This window comes from Grammomys surdaster, unplaced genomic scaffold (genome assembly GCF_004785775.1).
Source record: "Grammomys surdaster isolate TR1022 unplaced genomic scaffold, NIH_TR_1.0 278, whole genome shotgun sequence".
Lineage (NCBI taxonomy): Eukaryota > Metazoa > Chordata > Mammalia > Rodentia > Muridae > Grammomys > Grammomys surdaster.
The window spans coordinates 3,682,954-3,689,613 of NW_021604719.1; the positions used below are offsets into that span (position 1 = coordinate 3,682,954).

At 41.1% G+C, this 6,660-nt stretch overlaps 1 non-coding gene across 1 annotated transcript; it reads left to right on the top strand.

Annotated features, from left to right (window-relative positions):
- The first annotated feature begins 6,117 nt into the window (after positions 1–6,117).
- LOC114629237 lies at positions 6,118–6,244 on the top strand. The gene has a single exon (XR_003712618.1). It is a non-coding gene; the product is annotated as a small nucleolar RNA SNORA17 (small nucleolar RNA).
- Positions 6,245–6,660: the final 416 nt, after the last annotated feature.

A 6,660-nucleotide genomic window follows, 5' to 3' on the forward strand; every position in this document is an offset into this window, starting at 1 on the left:
CTGTGATTAAAGCCTAGAGAGAGGCTATAGGTAGAGGGACCATGTCTGGACACAATAAAGGTCATATATAATCCTAGAGTAAACATTTTGATCATGGTAGTTGTGATGTTATCAAGGCGAGCCAATCAAATCACATAGAATAAATCAATATATTTCTTTATATTAACTCATTTTAATAGCACTATCTAAAACAATAAAAATCTGGCAGAAGCATAACAACTTGAGAGCAGAGAACTGGCATGTTCTAGAAACATCCGAATATGCTACCAATTCCATTCTGGACCATAGCTTATCCCATAGATCACCTTGCCTCCAGTCTCTAGCCCTCAGGTCTGTACCAAAGACCACTCCCTCCTAGGTCATATTTTCCCAAGTAAAATCCAGGTATATGTGCAGTAGAAGGTGCAGGGGTTGTATTTCTTGGAGCTTCATTATTTCTACTAGTCAGCTTTTCTCAGTGCCTTTGAGGCTAGTGAGAACTGCCATCTCCTCCCCAGAGCACAACACCAGATCTAACTAAGCTCCGGATTTCTATCTAAAACCAAGTTTGTTTTGTTTTCAGGAACAAATAGACCAGAGACCTGGAAAAACAAAGCAAGCAAAAGATGTGGGTGTATTCTCTTGACCTTCTTTTCCCTTGACGGTTTGAGCAGCAGTTTCTAATTTCACAAATACAAACACTAATACATGCTACTTTGCCCTTGGGGACAAGCAGAAAGACTGCTACACTCCTGCACTACTCAAGACCCTGTATGACATAGACACTAAAAGAAACAAAGAAAAGGTGGGAGCAGAATCTTTCTCCCTTGTCCTGACTTAATGCCTTTGTATACTTTACCTAAACAGAGTCATTAACTCCTACACAGTTAGATGGCTGATAATTAATGCATGTTAACAAAATTCCTTGTGGGATAGAAGGATACTTGAATAATGTGGTTATTAATATAAGATACCCTATTGAATTACCAGGGGGAAAAATAACAGTGGGGGGATTATGTTCTCCTTTCCCCCACAAGATTGACAGTCCTGGAAATTTCTTAGGGTTCTTGATATCTCTACTGATAGAAAAATAAAGGTATAGAACCCAAATGAGAAAACTAGAATTTTAAATAAGCCAAATGCACACCATAATCACCAAGGCATCTTCATGGAATGACTCCAGTCTTGAGTCATCTATTCCTCAGATAGTTGGCATTATATTCATCCTGTGAGGATGGTACAGTCACGATGTTACTCTGTGGGAACTAAACAGACAGTAAAGACTAAGTAACATTCAGAGGATTTGATGCTCCAAAATTCAAGCAGCCATTGTGTCCTCTACAGTGTCCTCTGGTCCCTTCCGTTTCTTGAACGGTGAGCCTTTGCAGGGAGAAAAGCACATAACATAACTACAAATTGAAATCTCTAGTTGTTGACTAAACTACCTGTTTAAATATAGCGCAAAGGACCAAATGCTCCTTGGAGTACAAGAAAGCTGATGATTCCTGGAGGCAACATCAGGCAATGCAAATGAAATTATTCCCTGTGTCCCTTTCATGTACAGTAGGGAACTAGACATTAACAGTTACCAGAGGGAAGTTCTGGAGTTCTAGCCTATGTGGCTACTCTGAAGTTAGTTTGCTGGTGAGAAATAAAATCTCCCAGGCATGCGATTGGTTCTTGTTCCCATCTAGTAATTCATATATGAGATATTAAGGTCGTACTTTGAACTTGAGATACTAATGAAATACTCTTTAAAAACCACTAAAACTTATCTTTTCAGGTAGTGAAAAGACTTCAAGAAGAACTTATAAACAAGGATCAAGAACAAACATAATGGAAGTGTTCAAAAACCTTTTCTCAATTTACTCAGCACTGGCAAAATTTCACATAGTTAAAATAAATTATTGTAACTTACAAAGTTATAAGCAGTTCTATACTTAGTAAACTCTTGAACAAACTTGATGGTCTCCATTGATAATGGGAACAAACAAGTATCAAGGACCACCATATATAAGGAACCTACTAGTTCTGATAAGGAGATGTAGAATAAATAAGCTTATAGAGACAACATCAAGAATGAGAGTTAAGGAGCTAGAAAGATAGCTCAGCAGTTAAGAATACTGGCTACATCTTACCATAAGCAATCTACACATTCAGTGCAATCTCCATCAAAATTCCACAACAATTTTTTTTACAGATCTTGAAAGAACAATTCTCAACTTTATATGGAAAGAAAACAAAACACATTAGCTAAAATGATTCTGAACAACAAAAGATCTTCTGGAGGAATCACTATCCCAACCTCAAGCTGCACCACAGAGCAATAGTAATAAAAACTGCATGTAAAACCAGACAGACTTAATAGTAAAGAACAGAAAGTGAGGAATAGCCTCAAACTCATTGATACAGCAGAAAACTTCCAGAACAGGACCAAAGGCTCAAGCACTAAGGTCAAGAATTAAAAAATGGGATCTCATAAAAATGAAAAGCTTCTGTAAGCCAAAGAACACTGTCATCAGGACAAAACAACAGCCTGCAGATTAGGAAAAGATTTTCCCTAACCTAACATCTGACAGAGGGATAACATTCAAAATATATAAAGAACTCAAGAAGTTAGACACCAATAATCCAAATAACCCAATTAAAAATGGGATACAGAGCTAAGCAGAGACTTATCAACAGAAATATCTTAAATGGCTAAGAAGCACTTAAAGAATGTTCAGTGTCCTTAGTCATCAGAAAAATGCAAATCAAAACTACTCCCACCAGAATGGCTAAGATTTAAAACTCAAGGGACACCATATCCTGGCAAAGTTGTGGAGCAAGGGGAACATTTCTCCACTGCTATTGGGAATATACACTTGTACAACCACTCTGGAAATCAATTTTGCAGTTTCACAGAAAATTGGGAATAGTTCTCCCTCAAGACTGAGCACTCCTGAGCATATAAGATGCTCCACCATAACACATGGACACTTGCTCACCTATGTTCATAGCAGCTTTATTCCTAATAGTCAGAAACTGGAAACAACCTAGATGTCTCTCAACTGAAGAATGGAAACAGAAAAGTGATATACCTACACAATGGAATATTACTCAGCCATTAAAAACAAGGACATCATGAATTTCACAGGCAAATGTATGGAACTAGGAAATACCAACCTGAATGAGGTAATGCAGACCCAAAAGGACATGTATGGTATATACTCACTGATAAGTGAATATTAGCCATAATACATAGGATAACCATCAACCAATCAACAGACCCAAAGAAGCCAAATAACAAGGAGAGCATAATGGAGGATAGATGAATCTTTCTAAGAAGGGAAAACAAAATAGAGCTCAGAGGTCTATGAAAGAAGAGAACTGTGTGGAAGAGGGGTTGGGGAGAGGAGAGGGTATCATATGTAGGGACAGCAGGGAAGAGAGAAGGAAGATTGGCTGTGGGGTGGGGACAATCTCTAGGATGTGCCAGAGACCTGGGATGGGGAGAGGTCCTAAAGGATCTACGGGGGTGACTCTAGCTGAGATTCCTAACAGTGAGGGATATGGATTCTCAAGTGACCACCCACAAGGCCTTTGTCCCAAAAAGTGTCCTGCCTACAAGATGTACAGGGATAAAGACAGAGTAGAGTCTGAGGGAATGGCCAACCAATGACGGCTCCAAATTGAGACCCGTCCCATGGGTAAGAACCAATCCTCGACACTATTAATGATACTCCATTATTCTTGGAGACAGGAACCTAGCATAACTGTCCTCTGAGAGGGTTCACTCAGCAGTCAATGGAAAGAAATGTAGAGACTCACACAAAAATAGAAGATAGAACTCAGGGAATTTTACAGAAGAGTTGGAAGAAAGATTAAGTGACCAAAAGAGGAAAGGGACTCCACAGGAAGACCAACAAAGTCAACTAATCTGGACCCTTGGGGGCTCCCAGAGACAGAATTACCAACCATAGAGCTAGCATGGGCTGGGCCTAGGCCCTGCACAGATGTAGCAGATGAGCAGGTTGGTCTTCATGTGGGTCCCTAAAACAACTGGAGCAGGGGCTGTCCCTGAATCTGCTGCCTAACCCCCTACTTGTGGATCTCACTCCTAAATGAACAGCCTTGTCTGGCCTGTGTAAAAAGATGTGCCTAGTCCTGCAGTAACTTGATGTGCAGAGTGGGGGTGGAGGGGTGTGGAGGGGTGAGAGGTGGCATGGGGGTATGTGGGGTTGACACAGAGGGGTCTTCCCCTTCTAAGGGGAATGGGGGAAGGACTTACATGAGGGGGTACTGGGAGGAGAGGAAGGGCTGATATTGGGTTGTAAAGTGAATAAATAAATAAGTAAATTTAATTTAAAAAAAAAAAGACTAATGGCTGCTTCTTCCAAATGGCTCAGATTCAATTTCCAGCACCCACATGATGGTCCACAACCATCTCTAACCACAGCTCCAGAGCATATAACATCCTCCTCTGGATTCTTCTAGCCTTGCCTGTACAAGGTACACAGGTGTACATCTGCATATGCAGGTAAAGTAATCATACATATATAATAAAAATAGTTATGTCATTCTATATACTGGAAACTCGGTAATAAAGTAGTTTTTAAGTGTTATCACTACAAGAAAAGAAGGTAGCTGTGTGAACTAACAGATACATTACTTAGTTTGATATAGGAGTCATATGCATACTAAACAATATATGCATGCCAAAACACTATGCTACCTACTTTATAGTAAAGAAAATTGTAAACATAAAAACGAATGAGAAAACAATAAGAAATCATTCTAGTTATTCTATTCAGATCAGATGTTTTCACTAAACATCTGCTATAAACTCAGGCATGAACTAGACCAACACATATTCTTTAAGATCATGGACTTGAGAATTCTGACACATTCTCCAAACTCAACCTCCACACTACCTATGCCAAATAAATGAGAGTCCAAAAGCTGTACCGGATAGGCTAGCACAGCACTCTGTAGTCTACAGCAGGATTTTACATGCCAGTCAGGCAGCGGAAGGAAGGTTATAAAACAAAGAGTTCATCCGAAGCCCATGAGTTGAGTTCAGTTTCTGCTCACAGTGCTAAATGGCTAATATCTGAAAATGGGAGATTGAACTTTCCAGAAAAGACTGTGAGGTCTGGCAGAGGAAATCTACAGGAAGCATTATACCTCCTGCTAGGATGAAGGTCTCACTGAGAAGACCAGCTGCATCTATCCTTTTCTTCATCTGCATGTTCTCAGCATTTTGAATAGCGACTAGAACCTCCATAAGTTTATAACAGATGACTTTATTTCTACCAATCAACAAGCTCGGCCCTTTCACACAAACAAAATAGAAAGAAAAGAAAGCAAACACTGTCGAAAGAGTCACTCCCCACCCCACCCCCACTTCACCTCCCCCACTCATATCTGAGAGCCTGTGGCTCTAGGAATGATTTTCCTGTAGTTACCGGTGGCTAGAGAGATGGAAGAAAAACACTGCAAAGGGAAAATTGTCCTGTCCAGCAGGGCATTAAACAGGGTCCGAGGAGATCACCTAAGAGAGAATGGGGGGAAAAAATGGGTGAATGCAAAGAAACACGGCTTGTCTATAGGCTGATCAAATCACAATTTTTACTTATTCACATAGGGGTTATATACAAAGAAAGGCAGGATGTGGGGAAGGGGATGATGCAGGAGCATGGGTGTTTAGGGGGAGTACAGATATCTTCCAGAACAGAGTGTCAACTGGGTGAAGGTTCAGGGGACAGATCACTATATCTTAGCCTATGATTCACTTGTCCTTATCTAAGTTGGTATTATCCACCAAGTCTACCTATCTACAAGGTCTGAGACTATTAGTTCTTATCCAGGCTGCTAAATTTCCACCAAAGCTGCCTGATTACAGAATCTTATAGCTATCTGTTTCAGTGTTTTTCCACAGAGACCCAAGACTTGGTGCTAGCAGGCATGTGTGTCAGGCCTATTGCTGATTCTAGGCCTTCAGTGTATAAGCAGGGCTGCCCCTGACAGAAAATGAGCTCAGATAAGCAAGAAAGAATGGGAGAAACCAAGGGCCATGCCCAAGATGTGTCTGTATTAGATTAGATAAGTGAACTGAAAACCACATCACAACGTAGGGTGTTAAAAAGTAGAAAATTAACTGCCCCTAGAGGCAGGTGTGGCTGCTGTGTCACATGTGTAAAAGTCGGTGTCAGAGAAGAAAAAGGCTATGTCTATGCTCAGTGTTCTGATCTATGGCCATCTAAATGATCAGTAACCTAAAAAAAAAAAAAAAAAAAAAAAAAAAAAAAAAAAAAAAAAAAAAAAACGGAGCCTGAGTCAACCTCCAATCTAGCGCTATGCAGGCCCTGTCGCCCAACACTGGGAGAAAACTGGAGACTAGAAGAACCCTGCCTGGGACTGAGGTCCCTGGGTAGAAGTGAGCCTGAGACGACAAATGACCCTCATATGAGACCACTGAGGTGGGCTAAGTGAGAAACAAGCCTGAGAGGACCACAGGACTGCAACCATGCAGCCTGGACATGGAGCTAGCCTGAGATGACCACCGGTTGGGTACAGCACAGGCCTGGAGAGGAGCAGACCATAGCTGAGATGACCCCTGCCCAGTGCTAAAATGCATGGGCAGGGCCTAGCACTCCTGAGACCACTCCTGAGATAGACCCAGACACTCAGAGACCCCAG